Source organism: Athene cunicularia (genome assembly GCF_003259725.1).
Source record: "Athene cunicularia isolate RWA chromosome 1 unlocalized genomic scaffold, athCun1 chr1_part2, whole genome shotgun sequence".
Lineage (NCBI taxonomy): Eukaryota > Metazoa > Chordata > Aves > Strigiformes > Strigidae > Athene > Athene cunicularia.
The window spans coordinates 44,307,151-44,313,491 of NW_020799092.1; positions in this window are offsets into that span (position 1 = coordinate 44,307,151).

Consider the following 6,341-nt stretch of genomic DNA (forward strand, 5'->3'; position numbering starts at 1 on the left):
GGCTCCGGGGAGCGGCCGGGCCCGCCCTGCCCTCCTCTGCCACCCGGCCCCGGCTGCTCTCCTCTGTCACTCCCCGGGCACCGGGATCCCGCATTAATAGACAAAGCTTAAAGCCCCTAGTTTAAAAGCTTCAGGTGCTGTTTAGGTTATCTCATCGCACAGAGGAGGACTAAGAGGATGCGCAGAGTATTTTCTTACACGGTCAGCTGGAGCAACCTGCCTACCAGCCTTTGCAGGGATGAGTTTTTCACCAATTTACGGCCTATTTTGTAAATTTAGCTATTTCTCTTCCTCTTCTCTTTCTCCCAGTGTAACACGGACTACCGGCACCAACTTTCAGAGGTAAAGTAGTAACTACCGTGCAGGATCACTCAATGCTCATCTCCCTGGACATGTTAACAGTTACAAAATACCTCTTCCCTTCCTCCCCAAAGTGGGTTTTGAACCTTTTAACTACAGAAAACAGTTACTACTCTTACCAGTACTAATGACTGTGATGCCTGCAAGCAGTTGTTGCTAATTGCTGTGAAAGGCCTCAAGATAAGAATGCACCCAAGGACATAATTTTTGCAACTGTGATGAGTACAGACCAGACAGGCAGAGAATCCAGCAGACACCTGTGGAAGCCCTTCAGAGACCCTTCCCCGAATTTTAGTATGCTCACACAATGTATTAATGTATGCATTAGATTCTCTGGAAATAGGTGTGTACTTGTCAGAAATTACATGAATATTCATTTATTGTATATAATGTGTGCCTTTGTCTTTGGCATGTGCATTAGGTGGAATGATCCACCATGCATCCAGCACTGCATTAAAGAATGCCTGCCTTCTAAAACTCCAAACTAAGTCTTAAGGAATCTTGTGAGACCAAATTTACAGCAACAACTGTACTACTGACAGTAATTCATTTACATGTGTTCTAGTACAAGGAAAACAGTCCAAACTGCATTTTTAGCGTAGACAAGCAAGTTCTGAAAAAACACTTGCAAGTACTAAGGTGTATTCGGGGCTACAGCTCTAAGGGGGTACTTTGGGCAAATCAGGCATTTAAATTCCTTGTAGAGGGATACATCTGAAACCAGCTGCAAAAGGCATCAGAACTGTAAGACAGCATATTAAGTCCCAGAGGTTGCTTAAGATGCTGATAAAATGCCATGGCACCCAAGCTTGGTGGCATTGAAGCTGCTCAGGTGGCTGCATGGGAAGAAGGCAGTTGAGAAGCCTGACAAAGATTGGGTATGCAAGAACACAAGCAAGAAGATGCTTAGGAAGTAGACTAGTCACTCAGGAAACATAGTTTGGGATTTTTAAAAAAAAATAAATATTGCCCTTCTATCATGTAGACTGTCATGAAGACACAAGTGAACTACCTTCGTTATGGCAGAAAACTGAAAGAATGTTAATGGAACTATTATATCCTAATTCAGTACTACATATTTAATAGAATTTACCTCTCAACACATCCTCTCAAAACAGCGTAGCGTTATTGTCTCTGTAGTGCAGTGGGAAATTCAAACATAGTAATGCACAAATTAGTATCTGGTTCAATTCTTTTCCAACAGTTTGCACTCTCAAGCTAGCCTTTTCTTGGGGCAGAAAAGTCTAAACAAGTGAGAGATGTAACGATCACACAGAATTGTCTAGGTTGGAAAAGACCCTGAAGATCATCCAGTCCAACCATTAACCTCACACTGACAGTTCCCAACTACACCATATCCCTCAGCGCTATGTCGACCCAACAAACACCTCCAGGGATGGGGACTCTACCACCTCCCTGGGCAGCCCATTCCAACGCCTAACAACCCCTTCTGGAAAGAAATGCTTCCTAATATCCAGTAAACCTTCCCTGGCGCAATGTGATGCCATTACCTCTTCTCCTACTGCCTGTTACTTGGTTAAAGAGACTCATCCCCAGCTCTCTGCACCCTCCTTTCAGGGAGCTGTAGAGGGCGATGAGGTCTCCCCTCAGCCTCCTCTTCTCCAGACTAAACACCCCCAGTTCCCTCAGCCCCTCCTCGTAGGACCTGTGCTCCAGACCCTGCACCAGCTCCGTTGCCCTTCTCTGGACACGCTCGAGTCATTCAATGTCCTTTTTGTAGTGAGGGGCCCAAAACTGAACACAGGAATCGAGGTGCGGCCTCACCAGTGCCGAGTACAGGGGTCAGATCCCTTCCCTGTCCCTGCTGGCCACGCTATTGCTGACACAAGCCAGGATGCCATTGGCCTTCTTGGCCCCCTGGGCACACTGCTGGCTCCTGTTCAGCCGGCTGTCAATCACCCCCCAGGTCCCTCTCTGACTGGCAGCTCTCCAGCCACTCCTCCCCAGGCCTGTAGCGCTGCTGGGGGTTGTTGTGGCCCAAGGGCAGCCCCCGGCATTTGGCCTTATGGAAACTCCCCCGGTTGGCCTCAGCCCATGGCTCCAGCCTGTCCAGGTCTCTCTGCAGAGCCTCCCTACCCTCGAGCAGATCAACACTCCCACCCAACTGGGTGTCATCTGCAAACTGACTGAGGGTGCACTCGATCCCCTCGTCCAGATCATCAATAAAGATGTTAAACAGGAGTGGCCCCAACACCGAGCCCTGGGCGACACCACTCATGACCACGATGGCAGAGAAGATGCCTCCTTCCCACACTGCCTCAAGTTTATACAAAGCAGCGACAGATGAGAACAAAGCAAAAGTAGTAAGGTTGAAGAGAAATTAAGAAGGCAGCATGCATGCTTTAAAAAGACCCAAACCAATCCAATCTGTAAAAGAATATAAAAGATTTGGGGACCTTGGGAGAAGTTATCTTAGTATATACAACCTCTTTAAGTACAGGCTGGGGAAGGACAAGAGGTGTAACTTGAAGTTTGCTCCAGTAAGAGGGCAAGGGTGGGGAACAGGACAAAAAAACTGGAGGTGTGTTTTCAGGCAGTGTTTTTTTGACTGGCATCCCGCGTCATATTTATCTAATGAGAGGAAAAAAAGGAAAAGAGAAAAAAAAAGTCTCATGCAAGCATCTTATACTTCCAAGAAGCAGAAGGGAATGCAAATTTTTCAGTCAGTGATATAAAGGACTCTGACTTTTAATTATTAAAAATTATAAATCCATCTTAAGTTTCACGTATTTGCATAAACACCGATCCTAACTGCAGCCATGTTTTCAGAGTATCACCAGGGGTAGTAATGCTCCATACTTAAGAGGCAGGACAAGCAAGGACAACTCTGCAGCTAGCACAACTAACACAAAAACATGGCATATTTATCATCACCACCTAAGATTCCTTTGCTCCCTACTAGCTTTCTTTGAAGTTAGTCAGCTTTACAGGAGGTACTATGTTAAAGTTCAGGATATGCTAGATTAAAATTAAACAAGTAAACTAAGTCAAAACTCCACTTACCCTTTACAAAGTACGTTTTAATATAGACAGTGTACAAATCAAATAAATTGACGTAATGCATTCCTAAGCTGCATATATGACATCTGTATATACAAAATTGTAGTCTTAGTTCAGAACTATCAAAAGCAAGGGCACAGCATAGTTCTTGTGCAGTATGTGACAGCAGTAAAACTGCATTCAGTAGAAAGCAAGCCACGGAACCTATACCTTTGCCTTTTTGTAAGGGAAGAAAGTTCATGTTTTTGTCCATCTATCTTAAACACATTCCTGGGAGCGTGATTTTTTTTAGTACTTATAAAATTTAAATGTAAGGAAACTTTTTTTTTTAAAAAAACAAAACAATCTCAAGCATTTAACTGAAGTGTATCATGTGCTTCCTTAGTATTAAAATACCTCTGTTTACTCTCAAATTAATGGTGATGAGGTCTTACCCTAAACAAATTGATTCCCATGCCTACTCCTATTGAAGAATCTCAGCTAAAAACCCTTTTTTATTAAAAGGAAAAAGAAAGAGACAAATTTGTAACTGTCATTTTATTTGTGTCTGAAAATCATGACAGTAGTACCAAGGGTCTTTGTTGTACTGGGCAGGTTACAAGCAGTAAACCCAGTTTATGAGAGCTGGGATTTCACATTTAGATTTTTGTACCTAGTACAGGAGTGAGTTACTGACTCCTCCCTGTTAGAAGTATAAGGTAAAAATGCCATGAAGTATGAAAAGGTAACATATAATGATGAAAGAATGAACTAACTTCTACTATAATTTCACTCAGTATCCAAGATTGCAGAAATGCCCCCTCCCTCCACGTTTATGGTAGCCAAGACATTACAAGAATTAATTAGAAAGATTACAATGTCTTTCAAATGAAGTAGTTCTCCCTAGCCACAATCTCAAAGAAAAAAAAATCCTGGTGGTAGTGAACTTTCTTAAAACCATGAAGCTGTAGAGCTTGTTGTTCAGCAGAACTAGTATTTCTTGAGGCTGAAGTGAGTACAGTGGAATTATGAAGACATTCCTTTCTCCATTCACAAATCTTTCCCTAAAGAACATCTCATTGAAAACAGGAAGCCACCCTCTGCTTGATTATTCAAAATGCTGAAAACAAATGGTTTTAGAGGGTATTAAAAAAAACAAATAATCCCCCCAAACACAGAAAAAATGAAAAAGCAGCAAAATCCACATTTATCTGTTGTTCAAAGCCCAGATATTGCAGTATCAAGAACAAAATCAAGACTATGAAACAACTTTGCTTATAGTTCCAGACTAAGAATGTGAAGATGCAACAAATACAAGTATCATTCCAGAGTTTACTTTATAGAACAGAGAACTTAAATTAGGTTTTAAGAATCTTCAAGTTGTTCATAAACTGTTCAAAGAAAAGCATAAGGTGCTTGAGACTCAGAAGTGAGAGCCTAATTTGATTAAGAGCTCTGCTTCTCTAATGCTGTCTTAGAGAACTGCATACAACTGCATTTTTTAACATATTTGAGCAAGTTTTTCTTTGCTTTTACTCTCCTCCCCATACACAAGCAAGATAAAAGCTATAAATTGAAGTATAGCCTAATGCTGTTGGGACAGCAGTTTAAAACTGGACAAAAAGCTTTCTGTCTATGCTGATGTTTGGCTGCATCTTCATGTAACAATTTAAGAAGTGCTATAGACAGCTGTATATAACTACTATTTTTGACCATTCACATCTAGAAATAACTTTCTATTGTTGATATGTCTAAACTGAAGTCTATCTAGAACTAGAGCAGTATTGTGGCAAAATTTCTCCAAGTTATTCCCAAAACTGGCAAAGATTAGAAAACTTTGGAAAAAAACCCATCATCTGGTTCATCCATGATTTGTTTAGAGCATTTTAAAAGAAGAAAATCCTCATCTTTAGTGTTCACCCATGAGGAAACAGCAATTCTATTTACACCAGCAAAGGAGAACACCACACAGTTTAATCCAAATTCTAAGCTCCTCCCACCTCCCATTTCTAGCATTGCAGTATCAGTACATATTATGAAACAAACTTAATATCTAACTCTACAATACTTTTCCAGAAGTTAAGTTTTCTTATGCAGAAGAGCAATGGTGATTTGAGTTTACAGTTAGTTCATTTGGACATCAAAACCATCTTGCAATGCCTCAGAATATTACTGTAAATTAGGCCAGTAGACATTCATTTCACAGAGTAATTTGAGAATGTAAAAGGGATAAGAAACAAGTTATAGGAAAAGTTTATACTGCAAGGAAAGAGTCCTAATATGAAGAGTGCAATTTCATTAAATAATACTTCTATTTTTCAGGACATAAACATTACTTTTTTCATAGAAAGCTTAGACATTTAAATACTGACATATACCAATTTCAGATTAGGGTAGAAATAAAGCAGTCACAAACTTTGTGTGTACTGTAAGCATAAGCTAAGTTTACAAGCAGTAATACATGTGTATTAACACTGAATTTGGAAAATTACTGCATTAGTTCTCTAAATATGTATTATGCATGTTTTCATCCAAAGCTTTATGAGAAATGTTCTGTTTCTGTACAAGTAGTTCAAGCATGAACTTCTTAAGTGTTGGTACACAAAGCAGTTATTCTGAAAATGTATGTTTGTTCAAAAATTTCAGCAAACAGGATTCTTTTCTAGAATTGGTAACTGCTTACATCGTTCCAATTCCTGTGGGGAACTGGATGTTCACTTCCTCAGCAGGAACAACTTCTTACGCTGCAATTACTTAGATATGAAGAAAATTCTTTCATGTGTTTTTCCTTACTAATTGTGTCCATCACTTCCTCAGCATCATTTCGTCATGCATCTTCTCTTTAACAACCAGGACACTGCTCCCTTGAAGCTTGCCTAACTTTTCAAGAAGAAAGTACTGGGGCTTAGGTATTACCCGGGTTATGATGTGTTGGCTTTACAAATCTGGCCTAAGTTCTAAATATTGGGGGTGGGTGGGAG